This window comes from Ictidomys tridecemlineatus, chromosome 9 (genome assembly GCF_052094955.1).
Source record: "Ictidomys tridecemlineatus isolate mIctTri1 chromosome 9, mIctTri1.hap1, whole genome shotgun sequence".
Lineage (NCBI taxonomy): Eukaryota > Metazoa > Chordata > Mammalia > Rodentia > Sciuridae > Ictidomys > Ictidomys tridecemlineatus.
Window position 1 is genome coordinate 121140933 of NC_135485.1, and position 12676 is coordinate 121153608.

General features: G+C 38.8%; 1 protein-coding gene across 1 annotated transcript in view; it reads left to right on the forward strand.

The window, feature by feature from the left end:
* Positions 1 to 12676, forward strand: part of Dchs2 (dachsous cadherin-related 2) — a 258908-nt gene that overhangs the window by 142605 nt on the left and 103627 nt on the right. The window lies entirely within an intron of this gene.

Below are 12676 nucleotides of genomic sequence, written 5' to 3' on the forward strand. Positions count from 1 at the left end.
GACCTGGATGTGCATGCCAAATATTTACTTCTCTTTGTCCTACTTTTCTTAGACTCAGTAGCTCTCCTTCGGGTCAGCATACTTTTGAGATATATCTTTATATTTCACATACAATCAAGTCTGTGGACTATCGAGTCACACTATCTGTCTGTGTCTCTCTGTTTTTTGTTTGTTTTTGTGATTTAGTTCTGGGAATTGAACCCAGGGCTTCCCCTATGCTAAACACATGTTCTACCACTGACCCCCATCCCTGTCACTCTGTCTCATTAGGGTGACTATCTTTGTATTCCATGGAAAAGAAATACTAAGGGCAAACTTCATGTATTGATAACAGTAATTACTGAAGACAGTGTAGGCTCCAGAAGGAAGCCAAGCAAAGTGTCCTGGATCAGATGGTAGGAGTCCTGTGATAGTGGGCAGGAAAGCTCAGATTTGGATGGGCAAGTTGGAGAAGTATAGATGGCAATTCCAGAGAAAGGAACAAACTAAATAGACATGGAGATGAAAATTACTAACCATTTGGAACAAGAAACTAAAATGTTAAATTTGGGCTGAGCCACCAAAATACAGAGTAAATTCTACAAAGAGTCTAGACTCTAGGCAGAATTTCCAAAGGAGATGCACCTTGTCAAATGTATAAAAGGTTGATAGTCTGGATAGAGCTCTCCTTGGTTTATAGGTCCCCCAAGGTGGGGATCAGCATCTTATGACTACTCAAGAGAATATAGCGCGTGTCCCCGGTAGTATGGGGCTGACCATAGACTCATGTGCGACTGTCACCTGATAAATGTAAAGAAGAGATGGTTGGCATCAGAATAATGGAGGCATTTCTAAAGTAGAAACAAACTTCACTTCCGTAGTTTGTGCAGAAGAGATTATTTAAATATGTCCCCAGCATATAGAACATTTTTGAGAGAGAGGTATGGAGTGTTTTCCAGGTTCTGTCTACACAGGACCAAAGATTATACTGCCAGCTTTTTAGGAGAGACGGAAGTAGTAATGAACAGCCTAAATAGAGATGTGTTCACCTCCACCAAGGCCACTTCAGATCAGTGGCTAGACACAAAAATCCTTGCTGTAGTTTGGATCTTGGATGTTGCTCAAAGGCCCAAGCGTTGAAGGCTTAGTTCTCAGCCTGTGACATTGTTAGGAAGCTGTAGGACCTGTAGGGGGTGAGGCTTAGTGGAAGGAAGTTATGTCATTGTGGATGTGTCCTCTCTGTGTTTTCCAGCTACTATGAAATGAGCAGCCTCCTCCACCATGTGCTATGATGAGCTGCCAACAGCAGCAGGGTCAGTGGATCATGGACTAAAACCCCACAAACCATGAGCCACAATAAATCTTTTTAAGTTGATTATCTCAGGTGTTTTTAACACAGTATCAACAAGAATGTTATGGGTTTAGTTATTAGGTGTCCACCAAAAGCTCATATGTGATACAATACAAGAAGGTTTAAAGGTGAAATGATTGGCTTATGAGACCCTCAACCTGATCAGTGAAATAATCCCCTGATTGGGATTAATCAAGAATGACTGTAGGCAGGTGTGAAGTAGGTCATTGGAGACATGCCTTTGGAGGCTCATTTTCTCTCTGTTTCCTAGTGCCATGTCCACAGCTGCTTTCTCCTGCTACATGCTTCCGCCATGATGTTCTGCCTTACCTCAGGTCCTGAGGAATGGAGTAGACCGTCTATGGACTGAACCTATTTCAGTCAGCTTTTTTGCTGCTGTGACTAAAAGACCCAACCAGAACAACTATAGAGGAGGAAAAGTTTATTTGGGGGTTCACAGTTTCAGAAGTCTAAATCCACAGACAGTAGGCCCCATTCCTTGGGACTCAAGGTGAAGCAGAATATACTGGCGGAAGTATGTGGTGGAAGGAAGTGGCTCACATGATGATCAGGCAGTAGAGAGAGACTTAGCTCAGCTCACCAAATGTATACCCCAAAGACATGCCCCAATGACTCACCTCCTCTAGCCATACCCTACCCACATTCAGTTACCACTCAGTTAATCCCATCGGGGGATTATTTCACTGACTTCTCCTCTAAACCTTTTGCATTGTTTAGCTTTTTGTGGATACCTAATATCCAAAGGATAACAGAGCCCTCTGAAAACGTGAGCCCCAAAATAAACTTCCTCCTCTAAAATTGTCTTGTCCTGTTTTTTGATCACAGCAATAAAAAAGCTGACTAAAGCAAAGAGAAAGTGAGTTTTCAATACTGCTTACACTGAAAAGTGATGATGCTTGGTCATTATGATAGTGTCCATCAATTTAAACTTTCCTGCCTCCCCTGCCCGCATCCTCTGGCCTCTTTCCCCGCCTTCCCCCTTGCTTCAGTCCTGTGTGGTTCAGGAATTCAGCAAGTTGAGACAGTAGAAGAGCTAAATGAAGAGAGAATTCAACCACTTTTTAAATTGATTTTTTAAAAAAATAAATGATAGTGGAATGCATTACAATTCTTATTACACATATACAGCACAATTTTCCATACCTCTGGTTGTATATAAAGTATGTTGACACTAATTTGTGTCTTCATACATGTACTTTGGATAATGATGTCCATCACATTCCACCATCCTTGCTAATTCCTTGCCCTCTCTTTCCCTCCCACCCCTCTACCCTATCTAGAGTTCCTCTATTCCTCTCATGCTCCCCCTCCCTACCCCACTATGAATCAGCCTCCTTATACCAGAGGAAACATTTGGCATTTGTTTTTTGGGGATTGGCTAACTTAACATCATCTTCTCCAACACCATCCATTTACCTGCAAATGCCATGATTTTATTCTCTTTTATTGCTGAGTAATATTCCATTGTGTATATATGCCACATTTTTTTATCCATTCATCTACTAAAGGGCATCTAGGTTGGCTCCACAGTTTAGCTATTGTGAATTGTGCTACTATAAACATTGATGTGGTTGTGTCCCTGTAGTATGCTGATTTTAAGTCCTTTGGGTATAAGTCCTTTTGGTTCCATTCCTAGATTTCCAAAGAATCCATACTGCTTTCCATAATGGCTACACCAATTTGCAGTCTCACCAGCAATGTATGAGTGTAGCTTTTCCCCCACATCCTTGCCAACACTTATTGTTATTTGTCTTCATAATAGCTGCCATTTTGACTAGAGTGAGCGAGGTGAATGGAGAGCCTACATCATGGGAGCAAATCTTTACCCCTCACACATCAGATAGAGCACTAATCTCTAGGATATATAAAGAACTCAAAAAGCTAAATACCAAAAAAACCAAATAACCCAATCAATAAATGGGCCAGGAACCTGAACAGACACTTCTCAGAAGAGGATGTACAATCAATCAACAAATATATGAAAAAATGTTCATCATCTCTAGCAATCAGAGAAAAGAAATGCAAATCTAAACTACTCTAAGTCAACCACTTTTGACCTTCAGCCTCATTCAAAGTTCAAGCTTAGAATTTTGATTATTCTGTAGTCCTTTCTATTTTAATTATTAAATCGAGACATCAAATAACAAAAAGAGTTGTAATTGGTTGATAGTCACTGTTGAAATTATGGAGATTCTTGAGTTTTCACAGCTAGAACTTCACAATATAAATTTAAAAAGAATAAAACCGTGTAGCCTCTGATGGCATCTCTTCAGGGTTGTGTCTGAAGAAAAAAATTGGGCAGTGAATGAGAGGGTGGGAAGCCGCCACGAGGATGGGGGGGATTATGAAGGAATTGAAGAGCCCGACAGAAAGTTTAAACCTGATTGTTACAGAAGTTAAGGTCTGATGTGGGCTTTTGAGGTTCTGTATGATATGATGAAGTGATATGTAAGGAGAACACCCTGGAGGCAGCGTGCCAGGTGGATGATAGAAGAGAAGATTTGAACAGGAGAACTAATTGTTGTAATAATCCAGGCTTAAAGTAATGAGGTTTGTGCTTAAGGAGAAAGCAATAAAAACAGAACAGAAATAATTATTTATTTTAGAGAAAAATAATGAGAATGGTGAATAATTCGATTTATTAATGAAAGGGGATACATCACATAGGATTTTAAAATTTTAACTAAGATAATTGATGGTCCAGCTGGCATCAAATTGACAGATGTCTCAGGGGAAGTGCGACCTAGGAAACGGCATAGAGCAACAATTCAGGTGAAGGGATGAAGGAAGATTCTAGAATAAGGTGACTATGGACACCATGAAAACATGAATATTTTGAGGGAAAGAGCAGTTTTCAAGGAAATTTTGTTTCCATAAGTCATGAAGGTGATTTTGATGCAGCTCATCAGGGGACACCCTTTGAGACCTGGCAGGAAATAGAACAAGGAACCTGTCTAGAGAGATGCTTAGAAGCCTGAGGAGAGAGGAAGAAAGACAGATGGAGAAATCTAAGGGGTTATCAGGGGGGGGACATGGAGGAATTGGTGAATTCTAGATCGGGCAGAGAGGTGGGAGGGAAAGGGAGAGGGCACAGGGTTAGCAAGGATGGTGGAATGTGATGGACATCATTATCCAAAGTACATGTATAAAAACACACAAATTGGATGTCAAGATACTTTATATACAAACAGAGATAGGAAAAATTGTGCTGTATATGTGTAATAAGAATTGTAATGCATTCTGCTGTCATTTTGTTTAATCAATAAAAAGTAAAATTAAATAAAATTTAAAAGAAAGAAAGAAAACTACAATACAACTAAAGGGCAGAGTCAAAAGGTGAGGGGATCTCCTGGATCTGACAATCCAAATTCCAAGGATGGAGACAACCTGCAGTTAGCCATGTCCCCTTCACCCTGTCTGCACAAGCCTTTTGTTTCAGGTGAATTTCCTATAACAACACTTGGCTGGATTCATTCTCAAAGTTTTGCCTCTTAACTGGAATATTTTGTCTGCTTATATTTCCTAAAGTTTCCCAGTTTAGATCTGCCACTCATTTTCATTCTCACTCCTGTTAACACAGTTCCTTGTATTATTTGTGATTGATTGACTGTGGGCTTGGATTTTAATCTGAGAGAATCCTTTGAGTCCTTGGGATTTAGGTGGGTTCCTCTGGAAAGGATTTGTATTTATTTTGCCCATGCCCTACAGAAATATGAGTCCACATAGTGTGTGTGTGTGTGTGTGTGTGTGTGTGTGTGTGTGTGTGTACATATTAGGTGGCTCCCAAAACCTCACATGTGAGACAATGCAAGAAGGTTTAGAGGTGAAATGATTGCGTTATGAGAGTCTTAACCCAATCAGTGAATTAATCCCCTGATAGGATTAACTGAGTCACAACTGTTTGGCTGGAGGAGGTAGGTGGCTAGGGGTATGCCTCTGGGGCATATATTTTGTCATTACTGAGCAGAGCTCTCTCTCTCTCTCACTTCCTGGTGCCATGTCGCCAGCTCCTTTCCCCTGCCATGCTCTTCTGCCATGATATTCTGCCTCATCTCAGGCCCCAAGGAATGGAGTTGGCCATCGGTGGGCTGCTGAAACTTTGAGTCCCCCAAATAAATTTTTACTCCTTTAACTGTCCTTGTCAGTTCTTTTGGTCACAGCAGCAAAAAAGCCAACTTGTTTGTGCACTGTGTGTGTCTGTGTGTACATGCTTGTAGAGTTAGCTTACTCTACATTCTTGTAAGTTAGAAGTTCCTAGTTAAAACTGTGATTAAATTGCCTAATATGTATAATTCATAGAAATAGCAAATGTCTGAAAGCAATTGGTCCCTTCATTGAAGGTTGAATATTTCAACACCCCACACTATTATTTAAAGAAGGAGACATTCTTTTGGGAGAAACTATTCATGAAGGTAGTATTTTTCAACCTTTTTAACTCAATCATCAGTAGTTTTCTATTTTAGTGTGTTTATGGATACCACTCTAAAAGTTGTTATTTGTTTCTTCAGAGTTGTATTATTTTTCTGAAATCCACCAACAGTATGACTTCTAGGCTTTTGCCCCTCAAAGTTTTACATATACCCTCCCTTTGGCCACTCCTCTTGAGAAGCTGTACTGTAATTGCTTAGCAGCATTTGCTGACAAGATGACCATCTTTGGGGACATAACCTCGGCTGAGTCCCTTAAAAGCCTGCCTACCATTTTGTTTCTCCTTTTCTGTTGCTCATCTTTACCCAGACTCCTCTGCTTCACTTGGATAATGCTGAATGAAAAGCAAACCCACCATATATGCCTGTGTCCAAATTAACTTATCTTCATTGGAAGGCCTTATCTTCAGCTCTGGCTTTTATGTCAATGAACTTGAACTAGAGCTTTCTGAAGATTTGCCCAGGGGTTGTCAATCTTCCTGAGCCTACAGCCATCCCTTCTGCCTTTTGTATATTCTTCCTGTATACAGTTAATTTCTTAAAACTTGCACTTTTGTAAAGCTCAGATTTTTAATGGACACTAATCTGTCACTTTTGTTGAAAATAAAGGTTAAAAACAATCTTTGAAGAATTTTCTGACATTTTCTACCTAAAGTTAGCATTGGTAAATTTATTTTCCAATATATGAAATATATGTAATTATGTATTTTGTGATGATATTGGTAATTTAAAAGTAGTAAGTATTGTAAATAAATATTGTAAAAAAATCATAACTTTATTTTTAATTGAAGTTATGGATTTTCCTTACATGTAGATTAACTAAATTGTTTGTGCAACTTTTAAATTGGACACTTAGAGTGACTTTAAAATGAAAATAACTGATTTAGAAGAGCTATTTAGCATACAAAATCAATGTCACTATAAGCCAAAGTATTAATTCTGTTTTGTGTGTTTGGGGATCACTGTGTAAATGACTCAAATCAGCCTTAGGAGGTAAAATGATGGATGCACAATTTCACTCTCAAATTGAAAAAATAAATAAATAAAACTTGGAATTTTTACTAATTATTTTTGGATGATCTATGTTACTTCTTTTGGGAGAAATGCTTTCAAATGATTTCTTAAATGTTTGATGCTAGATATTAAACATGTAAACTAAATTGTAGAATATAATCAAATGTTTTATGTTAAAATAATTAAAAGAAATTCAGCATAATATGTCATTGAATAATAAAGTCACGACACTCGACACTTGCTAAACATTATTCCTTTTTCTTTGAGTGTAGTATCTCATCTGAGTTCCATAAAGATTCCATGAAGTAGATCCCCTTCATGTCCTATGTTCCTGATGAGAAAGCAGACATTCAGAGAACTGTGGTGACCTGTGTCTTGGGGCGTCATTAGATGGAGCAGGCAGGATCAGTGACTACATAAAAAGGGGGAACTTCAAAGGGGCAGAGTCTAGACTTTGAGATAGAACCAAGTCTGTTAATAAATGAAAGGAAGCCCGATATGTTGGCGCATACCTGTAATCCCAGAGGCTCAGGAGACCAAGGCAGGAGGACATGAGTTCAGAGCCAGCCTCAGCAACTTAGCAAGGCCCTAAGCAACTCAGCAAGACCCTGTCTCTAAATAAAATACAAAAAAATAGGACAGGGGATGTGGTTCAGTGGGTAAGCCCCTCTGGGTTCAATTCCCAGTACCAAAAAAAAAAGAAAAAGACGAAAATATTTTTATTTATCATCATCTCATATGGATTTACTGGAATTAGCTGTGCACATTTTAAGTTTTGTTCTAATGTAACTCCAAAGTAAAATTAGACTTTTGACTTATTATTTAAATATAATTCATCAATTATCTTTTTGTTTACTTTCTGGAAAGTAATTATTGCAGCAAGCTGAAATATGTATCATGTGAATCAACATTTGGTTACAACTGCCATGAAAAAGGAAACAAAAATACATGAGTTTCTCTGTAAAGCCTGTAATTTCCCTTAGCCATTGAACCCTAAATAGATATAAAAGAATAACAATAATAGAAACATGGGATGATTCAGCACATTTAACCTTATTTTTTTTAAAAAAAACAGTTTATTTCCATTGCCATAAATATTCCTATGAAGTAAAAAGAAGGCAGAAATAATGTGCTTTTGGTGATACAAGGATATAAAGACATAGTCTATAAATAATAATGAATATTGTTAAATAAAGTTTACAGGAAGCTATTGGTTAGGACTGACTCCTGTGCTGGGCTCAAAAAACCCAACCAAAATGGAGTCCCTCATGTTCATGTTCCACATTCCCAGTCAGAAACTACGTTGTTCATATGATCTTCCAGGAAGTCAGAGGAGAGGAAGATAAATCTTCAGTCTGGCCTGTGTGAGCCAGCATGGCACGGAAGTGCCTTCTCTACTTTAGCCTTTAGACTAGAGTAACTTTGAAACGACCAATCTTCTTGTTCTCAGTCTCTGCTCTCCTCAGGTCTTTAAAAAGCCAGTCTCCTCTGTTGAGCTCATTGGAGTACTCATTCAGTTTTATAAAATGAGGTGTGGCCCAACTATTAAAATAAATAAAAAGCCAGTTAAGGTTCTCTAAACTAAATTTGTCATTTGACAATATTTTTGAGCATTTACTATGTGCCAGAAATTTTTCCCCTTACTCTACCCATATTATATTGACTCATTTAACCATCATGCCAGACCTTTGCTGGGGGAACCATTTTTATCCCCACTTTATAAATAAGTAGATGATCCACAGAAGAGAAGCAGAATTATCAGAGGATTTCAGATGACCACATGAGAGAACAAAAAACTGAAACTTCTGGTATTACATCTGTGTCCACTGGACGTGTATTTGGGCTCCCCTGAACACTACTGGCCCACAGACGTGTTGGCAACCTGTATCCATATCTAGGTTTATACCATGAGGGATGGTTATTTAAATGATCTTGAAATATTTACTTAGGGGGACGCATTGTAAACCCCATAAAAGCATATAAGAACTAGGACTTGTACACACCTACAAATAGGAAGTATACATCCATCCAAGAGTAGTTCAGATAAAGCCTTGAGTTAGTAGTTTTACCATTACATTAGAGGAGCTAGACGTGTTGAATGGAATAAAGAGCACTGCAGCCCCTGTCTCAAGGATCTTTAGTGCTGCGTCAGCACTTGTGAATTTCTTATGCACTCTATTTGCAGAATTTCACATTATATTGATGTTGTTCCAATTGCCCAACTTTCTCTTTACCCAGAAGATTTTTTATTCACTCATTATCAGTTCAGAATTATCAGTACACAGAATTGCCCACTTTCTAGTCCTTATATACAGTCCATATATAAATATAACTAGAATATATAAATAAATATATAATATAGTTATATTTTTATATGTTCATTTATATATGTTTGTTAAATTAGTACTGAATCGGGCATTTATGCTAAGTGATGTATTTCTATATAATATTTAATTTGATCCTCATGACAGTTTTGCACAATAAATGACCTTGGTCTGATTCCATAGTCTGTTTACAAATGATAAACAGAGGCTCAGAGGGTTTATAAAATTGCTCAAGGTCAAAGCAGGAATTGATAGAACCAGGATTTGAACCCAGCTATCTTTGATTCTAAGGCTGTCGCCATGGTCTTTTATTATTCTATAAACTCTTCAGAATAGCTTTCTTGCCTTGCTTTTAAGGATAATCTGCTCATATGGAAAATGTCTAAGATGCCAGTTTTATGTACAAAGTCTGGTTCTGCTAAGATTTAATCAAAACAATTCACAAAGAAACCTAGTCCTGAGAACATAAAATTAGCATATAGAATCAGAAATCTAACATTCATAGCATTTAAAGGCAAGGATAACAAACATCACAAACTTTACTCATTTGCTTGGGGATGGCTGATTGCAGGAGGAAGACCAATATTTTAAACCTGAGATAATGATTACAAGTTCAAAATGTATCACATTGATTAAATTGGTCATCTCAGTGTCACAGAAATACCTTTCATATACCACACTAAGTGGGCTCACCAGATTTGAATTCATACAAGTTTTAAGCCAACTTTTTCATTAAAAAATCAGGGTACTTTTAATGCCCAGTTTTGTGACACAATCATGCAGTTTATTAGGATAAATACTCCATATCAAGCCATGAGGAAAGGGTCTATAATGCAAATGATTCGGGTTAAATATGAACAGCATTTTTTTTTTCTGGGTATCAGAAGTTAGGAGTTATTTTTCTGTAATTCTTTCAACCAAAGAGCCTCCCACTGGCCAGGGACAGGTCTTAAGTTGAGGCAGCTCAATAAACAGATGGCTTTTCAGGGTCCCTTGGATTCTGGTTTAAGCAGGAAGGGATATATAGGCACTTGTTTGGTCATTTCCTTTGTTAAGCTGGAAATGAGGTAGAATTCAAGTACAATGTATTAAAAATATTTATCTATGTTTGTTAAATTTGTAGATGTGTTCCACACATAAAATGAGCAAATTGTTGTGGGTTATTTTTCCTCTGTGGTTACTAATCCTAAGTGTAAAAAATCAAGAGCTAGAAGTCCTTCATGAGGGTCAGGCCTGCCGCTTGCCACCTGAGCTAGTATTTCTTCGAGCTTACCTGTTCTATTCTATTATCTGTCCTTGCATTAGTACCACAGACTCCTAATGGCTACAGGCATATGGTAATTGTGATATTTGGCATGGAGTTCCTCCACCAGGTTATTCTTCTGTTATGGATTGCCTGTTTGTGCCCCTCTAAAATGCATTTGTTGAAACCCTAACCCCCTAGTGAGATGGAATCAGGAGGTAATGGAATTTGAAAGTTAATTATGTTTAGACGACATCTTGAAGGTAGGGCCCCCAAGGTGGGATTTGTGTCCTCATAAGAGAAAGAGATCAGAGTCCTCTTTCTCTGTCATATGTGGGGATATAATAAGAAGATGGCCATCTGCAAACCAAAAGAGAGTTCTCACCAGACATGCTATCTTTGTGCACCTTGATTTGGGCCTTCCTGGAGTCCAGGGCTGTGAGAAATACATTTCTGTTGTTCAAGCTCCCCAGGCTATGCTGTGTTTGTCAGAGCAGCCTAAACTAAGACATCTTCTTTCCTCCTTTGAAGTTCTTCTGATTAATCTCAAGCAGTGATTTTTCCACAGTGGCTTGTTTATTTACCTTTTAATTCATGAAGCAGCTTCTCTGAGCGTGGGATTGTGACAGGTCCTGGTTGGTTAATGGTGGTTAATAAAGACCCAGTCCTTGCCTTCATAGAACTTAAAATGTAGAGAGGGACAAAGAGAAAATAAGAAAACAGGCAGATACCTGCAGATTGTGATCTTATAAAGGAAATGACTGAGGAGTAGAGACAATAAGGGCCAACTTTATATAAGATGATGTCTTCATCTGTTTTCTGTTGCTATAACAAATTACCCAAGATTGGCTTATTTATTAAGAATAGAAATTTGTTTGGTTCATGAAGGTTGAAAAGTCCAACACATGATATTAGCATCTGCTTCACATCTGGTGAGGGCCTTGTGCTGCCTCACACATTGGTGGAGGCATCACATGGTGAGACAGAGCAAGCAGACTAGCTCGTGTCTTTCTCCCTTTCTTGGAAAGCCACTAATCCCATGTGGGGCCAGGGGCTCTACCCTCATGACCTCATCTTACATAAGGCCCTACTCCCAAAGGTCTTCCCTCCAAATACCATTAACATATGAATCTGGGCATTAAGTTTCCAAAACATGAGCTTTATCTGTAACTGTAGTTTTTGCCTGCTCAGCATCTGCTCATTTATTTGCTTGGAAGACAAAGGTCACTAATCCAACAGTGATTATTTTCAAGCCATTGTAATGATTTCACCTAACTAGCAATGTAATCCAGGCTGGTCGGAATCAGTGAGATCTGTAGCATTTGGGATCCAATCAGGAAAACAGAAACATTTATTGTAAAAGATATAATTTAATATGGGCCCTTGGTTAAGTGGGTAGTGGAAGACAGACAGAGCAAAACAGGAACAGAGGTTAACCCAGAGACACTGCATGAGGCTGGGGAAACTGAGCTCCATGTTGGACATGATTAAATCTTAGTGTTGGCAGTAGGCCCTGTAGAGCTGGGATCTAGACATCTTCAGAGGGTCCTGCCACATGGATGCTGGTGCTCCCGGACACCACTGTAGCTGCTTCCAGACAAGTTCTGCCAAGGGGGAGTACTGGCAGGAAATTGGACATCAGAGGCTAGGAGCTTTTTGGCCAGTGTCCTCCTGTCTTTTGGCACCAACTACACCATTCCCTTCAGAAATGCAACTGTCAGCCATTCAGTGCCTTCTTGGATAGTAAACATCACCTTCTCTGTGCCTTCTCAGAGTGCAGCAGCCACAGCACAGTGTTCTGAGCCTCTCTTGGCCTTTTGGACATGGCTGTAAGTCACCCTATGAGACAGCTAAGTATCAGCTGCAAGGAGATGCCTCAGAACATTGGGTACCACTGATGAGGTCTCACCTGGGAGTTTCAAGCCACACCATGGCCCTTCCTCCTCTTTCTTTTGATAAAGGTAGTAAAGCTGCCTCTTCTGTTTGGATCCTGATGACCTAGAGAAGGTCGCAGCCTTCTGTAGTTATCATTCACCATCCCCGCTGGCTCTTTTAGCTTTTCTATTCCCATTAATTAATTGAATAACCTCTAAAACTTCTAGTATAGTTTCCATCTTCCTGACTGGACCATGGCCAGAAAAAATAAACCACATTTCATATATTTAAATAAATAAAAGAGGAGATTGAATATGTGAGTATATACATTGGGAAATGACCTAGCAATTCCAATAGGTCTTTGTAAGCCTTGGTCTGTTTTATACCAGTGCAATGGATCCCTGCAAGTTCAAAGACAAGCGCATTAGCCAATTGTGTTGAT